This window comes from Homarus americanus, unplaced genomic scaffold (assembly GCF_018991925.1).
Source record: "Homarus americanus isolate GMGI-L3 unplaced genomic scaffold, GMGI_Hamer_2.0 scaffold13495, whole genome shotgun sequence".
Lineage (NCBI taxonomy): Eukaryota > Metazoa > Arthropoda > Malacostraca > Decapoda > Nephropidae > Homarus > Homarus americanus.
In genome coordinates this window covers 972,980-991,460 of record NW_024727075.1, presented here as the reverse complement: position 1 = coordinate 991,460, position 18,481 = coordinate 972,980, and positions in this window count along the sequence as shown.

The following is an 18,481-nucleotide window of genomic DNA, read 5'->3' as shown; positions in this document are numbered from 1 at the left end:
GAGGCAGGTGGTTGTTAGAGGCAGGTGGCTGTTAGAGGCAGGTGGTTGTTACAGGTTAATATATGCAGACCTAGAGGTGACAGGTAACACATATTGTATGTTATAGACAGGTGACAGAGGCACAGGTGGAGAAGATTGATTACGTGTTCCAAATTCTCGGAAAGAAATTTTTTTAGCCAACACTACTTTATTCTTCTTCCTCATTTTTCTTTTTATTTTCCTTCTTCTTCGTCATCTTATTGTTTTTTTTAATTATTATTATTTATTACTTTATTTATTTTATTATTTATTATTATATTTATTATTTTTATTATTTTTGTTACTTTTTCTCGTACTCTTTTTTTCTTTCTTATTCTTAAAACATGGAAGCCATAACATCACACAAGTAACTAATAACACAAGATTAAGAATAGCCATTAAGTCTATTCAGATTATAAACCATAATATCGAAATAAAAGCCTTGTTAACATAAACACCTGACAGTCTCGCTAACGTGAACCCTGAGATGGACGACGATGCTTTAAACTTTGCAATATATACTTCGGCATCCCATAGGGTAGCTTCTCAGCCCCTGCACTGTTCCTCCTATGTCACTGTATCCCCTCAGAGGCTCTAGCAACGCTGACACGAAGACGGGATTATGAAGTGACTGTTATTGTTTACCGAGAGGGAAATCTGACCCAAGACAAATACTCGCTTTGTAAACATGTGATTTGAGAATACAGCTGAAGGTAAGCACAGTGACAACAGAGTGAACTTGTGAATAAATAGGATGGATAAAATGGTTAAGCTGTGAAGAGAGGTGTGATAGATTGTGGTGGAGTGAAGCAGTGTATGTGTAGCTATACGATAGATAATGGGTCGAGTGACGCAGTGAATATGTCTAGCTACGATAGATAATGGGTCGAGTGAAGCAGTGAATATGTCTAGCTACGATAGATAATGGGTCGAGTGAAGAATTGCCTAACCAGATTTTGGTTAGTTAGCTGACTCAATAGGTAGCTGGCAAGCCAAATAGAAACCCGACTGAGTAACTGGCTAATTAATTGACTATCTGGCTAGCTGACTGACTTGATAGGAACGTAACCGGAGGACTCAGAATAATACTAATGAGGCAGGCATGATCCTTCCCGCTTCACACCCTAGCAAAAACAAGTTGATCCAGCACTGGTCTTCCTCACCCTCGATACTGCCAACCTCTCATCCTTCACCCTCGATACTGCCAACCTCTCATCCTTCACCCTCGCTACTGCCAACCTCTCGTCCCTCACCCTCGCTACTACCAACCTCTCACTCTTCACCCTCGCTACTGCCAACCTCTCACCTTCGCTACTGCCATCCTCTCACTCCTTCACCCTCTCTACTGCCAACCTCTCACCCTCGCTACTGCCAACCTCTCACCCTCGCTACTGCCAACCTCTCACCTTCGCTACTGCCATCCTCTCACTCCTTCACCCTCGCTACTGCCAACCTCTCACATTTCAACCTCGTTACTCGGAAGCTCTGACGAGACCAGTTGTGTTGTTCCCGTAGGAATTAAGTGTTCGCTATACAGAGGTTTCTTCTACGTTTGTATTTGGTAGGCAGGTTCACAAATAGACGGCGGAGTATGCCTGATTAGGTGTGTGTGTGTGTGTGTGTGTGTGTGTGTGTGTGTGTGTGTTTTTTAGTATGTATGCGTGTGTATTTCAGTGTATGTCTGTGTCTCTGTCTGTGTGTGTTTGAGTGTGTTTCAACATGTACGTGTGTCTTTTAGTGGAAATATGTGTGTGTGTCTCTGTCTGTGTGTGTGTTAGTGTGCGCTCGCCAATTTAAAAGGGGAGAGTCATTACCACTTCAAAGGGGGTTTAATTACGTCAACAATCAGCTGGGTCGTCGATAACCATCATAGCACAATAGAAAATAAAGAGGGGGAGAAATTAAGAGATCCCCCGTTGACTTGCTCAGTAAACATACAGTGTAATGCCCAAACTAAATATTTTGAAACATCACATTGACGTTTATAAATACAGAGCATTTGGCCCCGGACACACCCCAGCAGGAAGAGGAGGGGGAGGAGGGGGTGGAAGAGGAGGTGGTGGCGTTAGGGGGAGGGTAATGTGGTGGAGGAGGATATGGAAGAAGGAAGAGGAGAGAATCAAGAAGGAATGGAGAAAGAGAAAAAGAAATGAGAGGGTATTGGAGGAGGCGGAAGAGGAAGGAGGGTAGGTAAAGAGAGGAGAAGGGAAGCGGGAGAGGAAGGAAGGGGGACAGTAAAAAAGGGAGGGGGGAAGGGAAGGGGAAAGGTAAGATGGTAACAATAAGTTAATGTACAATGGGGTGGAGAAAAGAAAGGAAGATGCGGGGAGGAGGGAAAAAAGAGAGAAAGAGAAAGGTTGGAGGAAGAGGTAAGGGGGAGAGAGGGAGGGAGGGGAGAAAGGTGGAGGATGAGAGGAAGGAAGAGGTAAGAGGAGAGAGGAGGAGGAGAAGCAGTTAACGAGAGGGAGAGAAGGTGAGGGGAGAAGGGGAGAGGGTTTTTCCTTGGTATACGGTATCTTCATATAAGTAGGAGAGTTAACTGAAGGCCGCTGTTGTGTAAGGGGGGGAGGTGGGGTAGGGTGGGGTGTGGTGGGGTAGGGTGGGGTGTGGTGGGTGGGTGGGGTGGGGAAGATAATTTGGGAGTGGGTGGGTGGGTGTAAATTGGTGTTCGTGTTGGTTAATTTAAGAGGGGTTGTGTAGGGCAGTTTTGTGGGTTAGCTTTGCCATTGTGTTGTGTACATGGTTGACTTTGGTGGCTTAAGTTAGCACTAACAGGTGACACCTAGCGCTACTAAGTGACAGTACTACCTGGTAGCACTACAGGTGACACCCAGCACTACCAAGTAGCTCTACAGGTGACACCCAGCACTACTAGGTAGCACTACAGGTGACACCCAGCACTACTAGGTGACACCCAGCACTACCAAGTAGCTCTACAGGTGACACCCAGTACTACCTGGTAGCACTACAGGTGACACCCAGCACTACCAAGTAGCTCTACAGGTGACACCCAGCACTACTAGGTAGCACTACAGGTGACACCCAGCACTACTAGGTGACACCCAGCACTACCAAGTAGCTCTACAGGTGACACCCAGCACTACTAGGTGACACCCAGCACTATCAGGTGACACAAACCACGTAACATGATCACACCGCTTCCATCTCAGTCCGAGATCTGAAGCTGGTAGAAGTATTTTCTTTAAAACTTCTGGTGAAATAAAAGAACTGAACGTAGAGAATGGACAATGTAAAGTGAGAGTATTGCTTACTGTTACTGCACCTGTGAAAATATGAACATTAAAAAGTGTTTCTTACGAACGTCATCACTCTGTCTTTCATTTGCTAAGAGAGAGTTGTGATCCTTGTCTCGTGGCCTTTAAATTATCTTCAGCTTTTAATTTATCGATGGTGAAGACTGAGCTCGGCGGGTCTGTCTCTCAGGAGAGATGTGAGCTTGTACATGCTATCATAATCTCCATAATGAAATATTAAGGCCATAAGAAGGTGTGTGCGCTGTTTGAACATTAAGGCCAGAGGTCATGAGAGGGGCGGACATGAGGAGTCTTATGTAGCCAAAAGTAAAGAAACACACAAACACCTCATACACTTATTCACCTTCCGAGTTTCTTGTCTTTCCTTATTGCTCTGTTTTTTACCGTAGGTTGACACTGATTTGGCTTTAAAGGGGGCATAAATAACCCGGGGCAGGAAACCCACAGCCGGCGTCCTAGTGTGTACACCGTCCAGCAGAGGATAAGACCAGGTTGTTCTGTAGAGATGTGCACCGTCAGTAGGGAGGGAGGTGATCTAGCCCGTCTACTTAGTGAGGGATGTGGTGTTTTGTTTTGGAGGAATGCAACACTGTCGGTGGGTCCTGCAAAGCGTGTCCACTCGAATTGGTCTTGCGAGTTATTCCATGTTGATGCGCATCATTCTCCTGCGGGGCGGGAGAAGGGATGAGAGCGAGGAACTGTTTCTTGAGCACATCTAAGCCCTAAGGAGAGGACAGTAGTTACCAGATGTTTACCGTCGAAGCTGAGTATTTAGAACAAGAATTATACGTTGGTCTATGGGAAGGAGAGAGGTCGGTATAGAGCTTGAATACCTTGATAATAGAAGCTGTGGTGGGAATCGGTAACATACGTAGATTATTTCAAGATAGCGTTGTGTTGGCGGATGGGTGGATTAGTTTGGGATATGGGGAAGAAACCCTTGTATGATGAGGTACACTGTTGGTGAGGAATGTTTACCCCCAAGAGAGAATGTTTGTTCCGCATGGGCCGTGTATATTGTTGGAGACGGTGGAACCGGGATGTGCAGGTGGGGGGAGGGGGGTGTTATATTTATTAGGATGACCCTCGTCGTTAGAACGGTGAAAAAATAGGAAGAGATGAGGAGGGGAGTGTAAAGGATGTTCACTTAAGGGAGAAACGCTGCCCTGTCCTTCCTTCCCTCCTTCCCTCCCGTCTTGCCTACCTCCCTCCCTGATCCTCTCACCACCCGAGGATGATTGTTTGGTTAACATCTTCACTCCCGGATTTTTTTTAGGGGGTCACCACTTGTCCTGCGGTTCTTTGTCATTTGTGTTTTATGGTTTTTTCCCCCTCTGAGACATGAAGGGTTAGCTATGAAATAATGGGCGACTTTATTAATTAGTTTTATGGTTTAATGCAATAATTACCTGGTATTTTTGTTGAAGATATCTTAAGGTTCCTGTAGGAGGTAAACCTTTGTGTATGATATTGTTGGTAGGACTTTCTGAGGGCAGGTGATGGCGATGCTGCCCACACAACAAGATCAACGGTAACAGCTGCTGCTCTTGTTGTCACCGGTGCCAACATCATCATTATCATCGTCGTCTCTGTGCTGGGGTTATTGTTCCTGTCGTTCTACGATAGCAGTTACGATTTAATACTTTAGTGGCTACAATACCGACATAACAGCTATTAGTGCTACCATAACTGTTGCAGGTATTACTATTGCTGTGGCTACTACTACTATAGTAATGACAACAGCTATACACAATTCATAACTATTAATATAGTTACTCCTACTGAGACTATTACTACTACTGTTAATAGGGCAGCTGCTTCTGTTGCCACTACTAGCCTACTACTACCACCAATACCACTAAAACCACCACTACTACTACTACTACTATTACTAATACTACAACTACGACTACTACTACCCAGCCTCGGAAGTCACCACACTGTGCAGAACATAATTTAACAGCGCGTATATCTGTAGCGGAGGGACGCGACGATACAGTCTATTAAAAACTTTGCGAATGAACTGGTGGGAGGAGGGGGAAGGGGGAGAGAGGGAGGGAGGGGAAATGGGGGAGGGGGGTGAAGGTTAGTAGGATGGGGAAAGAGGAATCGGGGAGGGAGGAGGATAGGTAAGGAGGATTGGGGGTGGAGGGAGAGGAGGTGGAGGAGAGAGAGGACGTGGAGGAGAGAGAGGAGGTGGGGGAGGGAGAGGAGGTGGGGGAGAGAGAAGGATAATAAGGGAAGGTTGGGGGTGGAGGGAGAAAAGGTGGGGGAGAGTCTGGGAGTGGAGGGAGGGTCAGGTTTCTATACTGTTCGGAACATGCTGTATTCCTGTCTTGGTCCTGGTTGACAGATTCAGCGATGCTCAGTTGACTTGCTCCTGGAAACCAATTGGTATCTTATTTAACCTCCTGGTAACTTAGCCAGCGTGTATCTTATTTTAGCCAGTTTGTATCTTATTTAGCCAGCTGGTATCTTATCTAGCCAGCTGTTACCTTCCTGATTCAACTGTTATAGTACATAGCCAGGGATTATCTTACTCAACCAGCTGTTACCTGAAGCAAGTGTTATATTACTGAACCAGCTCCTATGCTAAACCAACTATAATCTTAATTAGCCATCTGTTATCCTTCTGAACCATCTGTTATCCTTCTGAACCATCTGTTATCTTAGTTATCTCAGTATGTAGAGAGACCCCTGTGACGCTCCTCATCTGAGGGGGAGTGGAGAGTGTCTTTGTCTTAGCTGTGATGACCTCTTAAGACTTGGGCTAAGAGGAAGAGGAGAGAGGGATTAAGGAAGGAAAATGGAAGGGGAGAAAAGAAGGATTAAGGGAGGGAAGGTGGGAGAGATGGATGGAGGGAGAGAGGGTGGGAGGGAGGGATAGATAGATGGATGGATGACAGAGGATTGGGTGAGGGAAAGAGAGATAGGCAGGGATGGAGAGGAGGAGGAAAGATGATATGGAGGAAATAAAAGGAAGGAAGAAGTAGGTAGAGGGAGGTGGTGAAAGGAGGGGATGAGGATGGAGAGAAAAGAAAAGAGGGGGAGGGGGAGGGATATGGAAATAGATGGAAGAAGTTTAAGTAAAGATGTCAAGGAGATGGGAGGAAGCAGAGAAAGACAAGACAAGACGAGCAGGGGGAAGGAAAGCCGGAAGGGAGGGAGGAGGGAGGGAGGGAGGGAGGGGAACTTAATTTCAGAAGCTGTGTGTAGAAAGTGCAGAGGTCGGGTGATGACAGCGGGCCGGGTGATGGTGGTGGTGGTAGTGATGATGGTAATGGTGGAATCTCATGAAGTGGGGGGTGGACAAGAGGGGTGGGGGTAAGGCAGGTATAGGTAGATAGGTAGGTAAGGTGTGACAAGGAGGAGGGGAGGGAGGGGGGGTAATGATAGGTGAAGAATAAGGAAAAAGAACTCAGAAGAAGAATATGAAAGTAGAGAAAATAGGATAAACAAAAGGTCGAGAATAAATTGAACCGTAAGAACCGTCAGAAAGAGAGACAAGAAAAAAAATTGAAAATGTGAAAGGAAGTTTGCATCTCGACCACTCAAAAGACCCATTATGACTGGTGGGCTCTTGACGTAACCAACAACAAAGGCTAGCTCTCTCTCTCTCTCTCTCTCTCTCTCTCTCTCTCTCTCTCAAAGCACACAATTTATTTATTAGTACAAGTTATGGTAACAAAGTGATGGGTCCAGAATAATTTGCATAAAAAAGGGTAAATAATGTGTAGGTTTGTTTTTGTGTGTGTCTTAAGAATATCTGAAAGGCTTGGGGTTAGGTTAGGTTAGATGATATGATGACACCCCGTTTGTTACACATTAGATGTAAACAAAATATCATCATCATCATCATCATCATCATCATCATCATCATTGTCTTTGTGGTGAAAAAAATAAATAACTTTTCTCCCAGTATGAAAAGTTTTCTTTCCTGTGTCACTCTGCTTGTCATTATTATCCCTGCCCCTCCTTCTCCTCTTCTTCCCCTCCCTCTTCTCCTCTTCCCCTCCCTCTCTCTCCCCCTCCCTCCTCATGTCAGTCAACCCCTATACTTAATCCGTGTCATTTTGTGGTGGTCTTATGGTGGGCAGTCCAACCCCCTGCACCCAACAGCGTCAAAATACCCTTCCTGTCTCTCCCTCCTCTCCTCCTCCCTCCCTCCCTCCCTCCTCCCTCCTCCTCCCCCTCCTCCCCTCCCTCCCTCCCTCCCTCCCTCCTCCTCCTCTCCTTCCCTCCCCCATCATCTCCCCTCTATGCCCCCAAGCCATCACAACACTAAACAGTTTTCTCACATAAAGTCCTTCCACGTATGCTTGAACCCCCATAAAACGAACCTTAAAAACTCGACTCATTTAGCACTACATTACCCTGACTCCCCCTCCCCTCCTCCTCCTACCTCCTCTATACCACCTCCCCCCTCCTCTCTCGCTCCCCCTCCCACCCCCGAATAGTGCCAAGGGTTGGATTGGCGAGCCAAGCCGACCAGACACCCGGTGTGTGTGTGTGTGTGTGTGTGTGTGTACGGACTGTGTGTGTGTGTTGGTGAGTGTGTGTGTTGGTGTGTGTGTGTGTGTGTAGGTTGTGTGTGCACTAATGTGTCTTCCATATGGTGGTGGGGTGAGCAGCCGTTCGCTCGCGGGAGACGAAAGGAGAGGAGGAGGAGGAATTTGGCCATTGTTGTTGTCTGCTATTGTTGTTGTCAGTTTTCTTCTGCTGTTCTTACGGTGGCTATTATTATTATTATTATTATTATTATTATTATTATTATTATTATTATTGTTATGTATTTTATTTTAATTTAATTATTTTGATATATGATTATTATTATTAAATATATTTATTATTATTATTATTATTATTATTATTATTATTATTATTATTATTATTATTATTGAAGGCTTTACGTATATTTCTTCGATATTCTTATTGTTTATTTCGCATATATCGGGTGAGGTTGACAGGCTGTACTGTTCGTTTGTCTTGACTTCTCATTTGTTCATGTGTGTGTCGCTGGGCTGATGTAGGTTAGTTAGTGTTACCGAAGCGTGTACTGTACATACGTGAGTGGTGTAAGATTGACGTTCCATTCCTACATGGCAGATTATGACAGCATTGTATTGTATTAATGGTCATGTTAATACAGTAATGGTTAAGACAATGGTTGAGGATACTTATTGATGTATATTTTACACTATTGTATTTTTTCTTTCCAAATAATTTTAGAAAATATCCGAAAAAAGGACTAATTTTTATGTTTATTTTATATATTGAGTTAAAGTCGCCCGGAAAACATTACAAACAAGCAGTTTTGTTACTATTGACTAGATAAAAGAAATAGAGAAAGGAATTTAAGTGAGTGATGTGTTTAGTTGTGGAAGAGGTTAGGCTCTGACACTTGTTGTGGTGATGGTTGTTGTTCCTCAGCGGTGGGTGGGTGCTTCTGTTAACACGCCCCTCACCTCCTCCTTCAGCCACTACCACCCACCTGTCTCTCTCGCTAGCTCTCTCTTTTCCTCTTTATTTTTCTTTTTTTTACTGTTTCTCTTTTTTTCAATATCATTTTTTCTTTCATTATCTCTTCTCTCTCTCTCTCTCTCTCTCTCTCTCTCTCTCTTACACACACACACACACCGAGTTGGGTGTGGTGTCTCATGTCTTCAATAAGTGAACAATCAATTAGGTGGAGGACGATATAACATTGATAGGTTATTAGCGTGAGCGGCTGACCCTCACACACAGACATAGCAGCTAAAACACTCACATACACACACACACACACGCGCGCGCACAACGGTTTAAACGCTAACTTACATACTTACATACAAGTGCACACAGTGGTTAAGACACATACACACACTTCATTTAAGATACACACGCACACCCAGCGGCTAAGATGCACATAAACACACTCAACCAGCGGCTGAGACCCAGGCTGTGGTCGCCGCTAACTGTCTCATTTATGTCACAATTTTACCATTATCCTTCTTAAATACCAAAGATTTTTCCAGACGTGTGTCCGAAAATACCGATTTTTGTTAGTGTGTGTGTGTGTGTGTGTGTGTGTGTGTGTGTGTGTGTGTGTGTGTGTGTGTGTGTGTGTCGCCCTCGTGTTCTTTGTAACTTTACCTGACTGTAATTTTTAGCCCACAAGACGCACACTTTTTAAAGCCAAATTTTCTTGGATGATAGATAATGGGTATTTTGCCTCGTGTCTGTGGTAATTTCTTCAGATCATCTGTAATAAATACAGCGTAAGACCGCGACCTTTGATCAGTATCACATGCGAGCTTCCTTGGACCCCGGGTTAAATAAAATGATAGCAGTCATATTAGGTAAATGGCCAGGAATAATGTTGGAGTTTCAAACACAAATACGGTCGTCGTCAATGTTGTCTGAGGGCGCAGTTTTCGGTCGTCTGGCCACACCATCACCTGGTGTCTTCCCATAATCTTTATAAACATCTGAGATTTATTGCCACTTTAACAAATTTTCAGGGGATTTCCCATGTTATTTGGAGGTCGTATCTCACCAGTTGATAAAGATAAAAACAGTGGTTTTAGTGGTGCATCCTATAACAGTGTTGTGGGGTGGTTAGTCTCCTCTAAGTGTGAGTTTCGCCGGGTTTAAAACTTGGAAATATACACATTGTGCCCCGACATCCTGTGAAGGATTACGAACACTGGAGTTTATATCATAAGAGCACGATTCACCCGTGCAATGGTCTATAAACTTAGCTGAGTCCTTATTACCTCGTAGGCGCAAGTGTTAAGAAAGCTTTTGTTGTTCAATGTTAATAATGTTAATAAAGTTTCATATTTTGTATCTGCTTCATTGTTGCAGGAAAACTTTTATTACTTTTATTAGATTTTGTATGGAGATTATTAAGGAGAACACGATGCTTCATTATAATTTCCAGTGTTATTTATATCTCCTTAAAGATGTTGAGATAATTCTTCACCCTTCTTCATCCCTCTCTTCTGGAGGTGAGGGAAGGAACGTCGCTGGAGGGCTTGAAGGGGGGGGGGGGGACTAAGGAGGCTGATCTCTGTAGGATTTGTACCTGTAGCTCACTGGGGGAAGGGGAGGAGGGAAGGGCGGGGACAGTTTTCTCTCCCGTCTTGGGTCCTGTACACCAACGGGAGTTAACGTGTTGTTTGAACTGGAATATAAATCAGAGTTCACGTGGTTCCTTGATACCAGGACGTGTCTTGACTCCTACAATGTTCCCTCTCAAATTAAGTACTTGAGTCCGTGGCCAGTTAGTCTGTACGTTAGTCCGTGGCCAGCTGGTCTGTACGTTAGTCCGTGGCCAGTTAGTCTGTACGTTAGTCCGTGGCCAGTTAGTCTGTACGTTAGTCCATGACCAGTTGGTCTGTGAGTTAGTGTGAAACCAGTTGGCCTGTACGTTTGTGGCAGTGTATCTTGATCGAGGAGGCGAGACCCAGATGTCCTCAGGTAAATATTGACAGGTAGAATTTTTACCCTCCCACCAAGATGATAATTAAAAACACATGTTGGCAATTGAAAAAAAAAAGTAGAAGTTCATTCAGAATTGCACACCCACTTTGTAATGTTGCACAAGGAGTATTGAAAACATTGGGTCTTTTAACATGGTTCAGACTCGTGTGTGTGTGTGTGTGTGTGTGTGTGTGTGTGTGTCACGGTACTGTACTTCCTGCGTGGCTGTGTACCTTTCTCCCTCCCTCCTCCTCTCCCTCCTGCGGCTTTCCCTCCTCACCCTCTCCTACTCTACCCTGGGAACCTTCGTACTTTCCCAGGAAGCACGTGTCCCTATTTTTTAATTGTTGGTACTTATAATGTATTTTTTAGGGGGAGTTTTCGTACCATCTGAAATATGTACTCTCTCTCTCTCTCTCTCTCTCTCTCTCTCTCTCTCTCTCTCTCTCAGGCTATAAATTCGAATCCAGATTGAGTTAAATTGTTTATCTATTCGAGGTCTCTTCATAGTAACCAAGACGAATCCCAATATGAACCCGAACCCTCAAGACAGACCATTACACACAGGTTTTCATTGTTCTTGTGCTCAGATCAGATTTATAACTTTTTTCACTTCTAGGGCTCGTTTCTTTTTCTATTCCAGTTTTCTTTGTTCATTATGCCCTTTTTTCTCTTCTCTTGTTTCCCACTTTCTATTTTTCGTATTATCATACCATTTCCTCCTTTTTTTCTACCTTATTTCTTTCTCTTATTTAGCTATTTTTTTTATTTTATTTTAGCGTTTATAACTGGCATTTATAATCAGTTCCTTATTATGGTTAATTAGCTTATGAAGGCTGGACAGGTGTCTCATTTTTCGACCTGTAAATCCGCTCTAATTTTTTATGTTTAATTTAAAAGAAAATTCGTCTCCAATTTCCTTCCGTTCTTAGTTGTAAGATGCGCTGGTAATGTTAGACTTCCGGCATGGACTTTATGGGGTGAGGGCGTGGTGGTCAGGGTCTGGGGGGTGAGGGGTTTCTGGCCTGTTGAGTAACATTTAGTAGACATGAATAATGCTGTGTGTGTGTGTGTGTGTGTGTGTGTGTGTGTGTGTGTGTGTGTGTGTGTGTGTGTGTGTGTGTGTGTGTGTTACGCAGTGATAATCGGCCTCGACAAATCTTCAAACTGCACAAGTAAGGTCCCATAGGATGTACCCGGTGTCCCATGGGCTTGTTTTAGCTGCCGCTACATGTCTTGATAACTGGACTTTATTGTATTGTTGAATCTTGTTTTGGTAGATTTCATAGGTTGTTAGTGTGTTGAGTGGGTGATAAGTTGTTTTAAAGTAATGTGGAGACAAGAATCAGGAATTTATGAATCAACTAAAGGAGCACCTGACAAAATGTGACAGCAGCAGCAGCAGCGTGTGGTGGTTCACGGGTGTCGTGAGTGACATTACGTCCCGCTCGAAGGTTACCCAAACAAGGTTCGCCTCTCCCCCAGCTGTCCTGCGTCCTTTAAAGTGATTCTTGGAGTAAAATTTAAGTGTTGTCCCAGAATATGCCTGCACCACGTCATGTAGATGCTGTTGCCCGTCAGCCAGACGTCCCGCAGTGTCAGCGAGGGCACTTTATTAGCTGTAAATCGGGGTTGCACAGTGTTGCATGGCGCTGTCATCACCGGCATTTGGGAGCGCTTTTTCAGGCCCACCGATGTCCCTGTTCCCACAGCCCCGGCCCCGGACGGTTGGTTTGCTTGTTGCGTGTGTACAAAACTGGCTCTAAAAATCAACGCAACAATAGCCAATTATGTTAATTTTCCCTCTCTGGATTGTTAACTGTTTGTAGATAATCATTTTAATGGCTGTTGTAGAGATTATACATCCCAGTTTAAGATTGAATTCCTAGCGGCTGTTAGACGCTGGAGTGTCACGGGCGTTTGCTGCCGGCTTCCCGCACCACAATTAATCGTTTTTCGTCCGCAATTTTCGGTGAATGTACAGTAATTATCTTTTTATTTAACATGATGATCAGCCTTAAGTGTTCCTCATTTTCCAGTTCTGTGAAGCAGTATGGCGGAGAACCTTGTGGAAACTCTTGGAGAAAACCACACTTTTGCCGTTTGACTTTCATTACTGTGGCGTAATTAAATGAGGTGAATGTAAGTGGTGTGAGCAGAGGCGGGGAAAGGTAATGAATTGGCCCTTTTTTACCCGCAACATTCTTTTTAAAATTTGATTGAACTTCAGGGATAAAAAAAAAGACGAACAGCGAGGCAGGTTTTAAACATGGCCCGGAACCCTCAGCATACACCCCCTCCCCTTCTGCTCACTCTGGTATATTAATGTTTCTTTTCTGGACGATATGATTATAGTACACAGGAGAGCGTGACGGACTCTAGTTAACTAATTTCGGAGTGAATATGATACGATTCCCAACCAGAATATCGTAACATTATCTGCTATATTTACCTCGCAAAATTCCTGGAGTGGAAGTTAGTAGCCAAGAAGAAGTATAAAACAAGAGACGGTGTACGCGCCTATGTTTCTGATCCTTAATATGCATTGATCCCGTTACTGAAGATGTATGAATGCCACAAACTAGATGACGGGGGTAAAGCACAAAAATAACACCAGAAATAGTTCAGTAAAACACACTAAGATCACCGTATCTAGATAAAGCTCATTTAGCACCAGTTCAGGAGCAAAATGAACGTAGAGAATCTATTTTACAAAGTTCACCTATATGTTCATTTTGTACCCTAACAGGTGCTAAGTGAACGTATCTATTTAGGTTAGGTTAATATCAGCGTAATTTTGATTTAACGTTTAGATGTAATTTTTGTGGTCCACCTTGAGCCAACTCGTTAATTGCATTTTTACATCTTCAAGAGCGAGGATTATTTACATACTAACCTCTGAGATCGTGACCTCAGACCTCCCTCAAAGACGGAGGCCGACCAGCTGTTTCCTGCAATGTGATACAAATCTCCTCCCGTCTGAAATGATTTGTTTGTATATTAGTTTTTGTAGTTTGTGTTTTATGGTTATGGTAGACGGGAGTGTCTTGACGAGGGGGGAGGAGGAGGAGGCAGGCGTGGAGTGCGGGATAACTCACCCTCACACACCATCACACCCCCTCATACCTCACCCCCTCATACCCCATCCCTACACTCCTTACACCCCATAAACCCTCACACCTCCACACCCATTACCCACACCCCTCATTCCTACACCCCCATACTCTAACACCCATTACCCTCATACCTTCACCCCCCACACCCCCACCCACACACCCCCCACCCTCACACCTCCCACCTCACACCTCCCACCCACCTCCCCACCCTCACACCTCCCCCACCCTCACCCTCCCCCTCACCCCCACCCCTCACCCCCCTCACTCGTGCAACTGTTATATAAGTCACAGGATTTATACAGAAGGGTGTGTCTAGTTTGGGTAACACACTAAAGGACTGGGAATTCAATATAGAGTATTCTCGAGTTTCATTATAGACCGTCTGTGTACACACAAGAAACGTTTATATACCAGCTTTAATATATAATTTATGTTGGCGGGTGTTGCTTGTGATGTGGAGAAGCGTCGCCACATGAAAAAGGTCACCACACTATGTACGGTGTGGTTGTCTCCTGGGGGGTGTGTGTGTGTGTGTGTGTGTGTGTGTGTGTGTGTGTGGACTAACTCTGGTTGCCACATGCAGTAGCTAGCTGCCTCACTTCGCCCCCACAGGCTGAATAAACACTAACACACTTTGTTTCCTCGTGTTGGTTCTAATTCAATATATAACCTTTTTACTCTGGTTGGTTTTGTCGTGGCGTGTGACGAGCATTGTGAGTGGGCGAGGGAAGAAGTCTGGGGTGGGTGGGTGGGTGGGTAAGGGAGGTTTGGGTGGGGAGGGTAGAAGGAGGAGCTGAAATTAAATCACTTGAGATAGTTGACGTGAAGACATACCACTACAAATTACTCTCTATAGGTTTAACAGTTTCACTCACGTTAAGTAGAATTATACAACTTGTGATTCAGTTATACTCGGCCTGAAAAAAAAATTGACTTCTAGGTTTGTTTTTATCTTCATTTCTTCACATTTTCTTTCTTGTTTAATGTCATTTTTTTCCCCCTTTTCCCTTAATCTACTTCTATTTTGCCCGTCTCTTCTTTTCCTATTTACCTTTTTCTCTTTTCTTTCCCTCTTTTGGTCTCATCTATCTTCCTTTTCCCTTCTCACTTCCCTCCCCAAGTACCTAAATTTAGTTCTTTCCCTGGTACTACGGGATACCATAATACCATAAACTTTCAGGCCTTATTCTTTCACTTGCTGTTTCTGAAGACCAAAGCCTCAGAGGTGACAATTGAAGGCTACGGCGTCTTCATTTACCGGCGAAACGTAGGAGGCGGATGGGTGTTTCTTGCATACGTTAATAGATTTATTAGAATGTGGAGAGAGATTAGGACCGATGTGGCAGTCTAGATGCTGATGACAGGACAGCAAGGGGAGGGAGGAGGCATCGAACTGGGTGTAGAAGACAAATTCACATCGAGACGAGGATAATATGCCGTTCCTCAGTGACTCCCTGTGTAAATAAACACAAAACTTTATAACGTGGTAACTGGAAAATGATTAAAAGGAGGATGGCATAAAGGAATTACTGAAAATGGGAAGTTTCAGACACTCGAGTGATTGAGATTTGATTTGCTCTTAGGCCGCCAGGTGGAGAGTGGTTCGTTAAATTATGTACTGTATTGAGTACTTTTTCTATACCTGCCTGTCGCCGCCACCACAACCATGCCGTCACGAATGCTGTCTTAAACTGTCTAAACTGTGGGGAGTTTACTTTCAATCACAGGCAACTAAAGGAGTGTATGTGTGGGGAAGGGGTGGGATGGGGCCTGTTATTTATACGGCCACTCACGGGTTAAAATGGTGGGGGGGGGGCACCTCTATCTTCAATAACAGGGTACAGGGGAGGGAACTATCTTCAGTCATGGGCTACAGCTCCTACACTCTACTAGAAGGACCACCTCTGTTCAGTCATGGGCTACAGGAGGAAAAGAATACATCTATGTTCAGTCGTATACACTCGGTCACAGGCGCGAGGTGTGGGGCTCAGAAAGGCTCCAAGTTCAGTTTGGGTTGAGGGGAAAAAAGGAGCATAAATTAAAGTTAACTTGTAATGAGAGTCGGTATGGGGGTGTGGGCGGTGATGGATCCCTACCTGCGAGTCGTTTCCATTTTACGGCGCTCTGGCTGGTCTTTATTGCTGCCTTGGTGTTCTTATTATCCTCCTCCGGAACGATAAAGCAGTCGTCTTCGTCCGTCTGTGTTTCCGTGCTCTACAGGAGAGAGACCAAAAGGGGTAGGGTGTTCATATCCAGCTCGAGTGTCCGTCTGAGAGATATATCCGGTTCACGTTGGATTATGAAGGTCAGCGACCCATACACTTGGTCTTGTTGTTGTCATTCCTGGGATCGTTGTGAGAGAGAGAGAGAGAGAGAGAGAGAGAGAGAGAGAGAGAGAGAGAGAGGACGGACTCAATTGTATATGTATTCCGCTACATATTGAAATTCCAAATTACTTTTAATTTAACCTACTGTGCTGACACTAGACCAATAGCATAATGGCTTCCGATTGAAAGCCTAACGAAGTCTCTAATAATTGTGGGAAAGACAAGGATAACGAGACAACTGCCTCGTTAACTCGTCTGGCTCAGCCATTACGAGCAGGGCAAGAGGCGTCGCCTTATTATGCACTGACTAGTGTTCACGTTACCTTTTTAAACTCAGATTTTTTTACAGGAACAATTTATTATTTCCTGGTATATAAATGTCAGAGCAGCAGTGAGTATGGTACGGACTTGAGGCAAGGTAAAAACTGCCCATTGTCACAAATTGTTAGCAAGTCACCCCCAGACCTTTAACCCGCCTGGCCTTGCTGATGATAAGGGCTGTTGTTACCCTCCCTGGCAGCAATAAGCCGCACTATTGTTTCCACTAAAAGCACGACTTCAAGAACAGTTCACCACAGAACAGCGCTTTCTCTCGATAATTCTTGCCTCACGCGATCTCCGAAAGGCTGTCACAGTTGTCTGAGCACGCTGGCGGAGTGTGCCGGCTGTAAAAAGGTCAAAGAAGCGTGTACAGGGCGAGGCTCAAGATGCTGCGGGTCATAAGGTCCTCTTCACAGCTATGCAGACCAGATGCTTGTGGGGGATAGTTCGGACTCTATGCATAGACAGACAACCACGATGATCCAGCGAGTAACCGCATCAACAGACTTTTAAACAGTTGGCAATACACCTCCTGGGGGAACCTACTTGTAACGCTTATAATAACTTTTGTCATACTAAAGTTTCTTACTTATTACTCATACTGACGCATTGGTAACAATATTTGTATCTTTAAACCAATCTTTGTCTCCTGTACTGCCCCCACTTAGATCAATATCCAGTAAATAATAATTATGGTGATATTTTTCGTCTTTAACTTAATTTTGTTTTCTCAGATGCAACACAAACGAACAATCTTTAAAAAAAATATATATATTTCATTATTTCTTCGGTCGAGCCAAGAGGTAGGGATAACTAAAGCGTATGACCATATATTAAACCATTCGGGAAAGTTTATATATCTTGTCTGTGTGTGGCATCCGTAAGTTTGTGATCATACTGTGGTGGTGTAGGCAGCTTGTGAAGGCCTCTACTTCATCTTGGCCAGAAGTAAGATCTTTTCGTCGGGAGAGAAAGACAGAAAAGGCGGTCGGTCAGTCGTGGAAAACGGCGATCCAAAAAAAAGGGGAGACACTTGCTCACATTCTGGCCTCGGGAGTTTTACGAGTTGTGAGCAGGAGGGAGAGAGGAGAGGCAGCGAGGACTGTGGAGAGAGAGAGAGCGAGAGAGAGAGAGAGAGAGAGAGAGAGAGAGAGAGAGAGAGCCGAATGTAAAAATGTAAATAGATAGATAAATATATAGCAGGATTCATTCTTTGTGTATTTACGTAAGGGATTTATCCACTCTCAGTTAACATAATCTCTACACCTACATTATAAAACAAGGTTGGTGGTAATTGTGATGGGCGTGATGTCTCGTGATGAGGAGGAGATATACTATACACGATGAACCTCACGCGAGAGAAAACTACCTAAAAACATTTAAAGGGTTGGACTCACACCAGGTAACAGGATAGAGAGTAAACCTTTGATGAAGTATATTATATTTACATCACCAGAAATAAGACGTGATATTTTCCTTGGCTGCTTCTGACTTTCTTCAAATATGGTGGAAGATGGCAGACAGAAGTAAACCTTTACGTCACCATCACTAAAGGCGAATGTTGGGTGACACACAGGGCTGCTTGGCCTTTCTTGCCTCCATAATGTTGAGGCATGTACGAGTGTATCAACATAAACTTGTACACCACAACATTATGTTGGGATCACAACATATCATCATGAAATTATGAATTACAACATAAGTTTGCTTATTGTTCAACATACACACATACATACATACATACATACATACATACATACATACATACATACATACATACATACATACATGCATACATGCATACATACATACATACATACATACATACATACATACATACATACATACATACATAAAAGAAAAGCTTGATATATGCGACAACAGTATCACATAAGTAAATACATCAGGCACTTAATGAGGCTGAATGTAGGTAAGAATCACCTGAGTGAAAAGGTGTTTT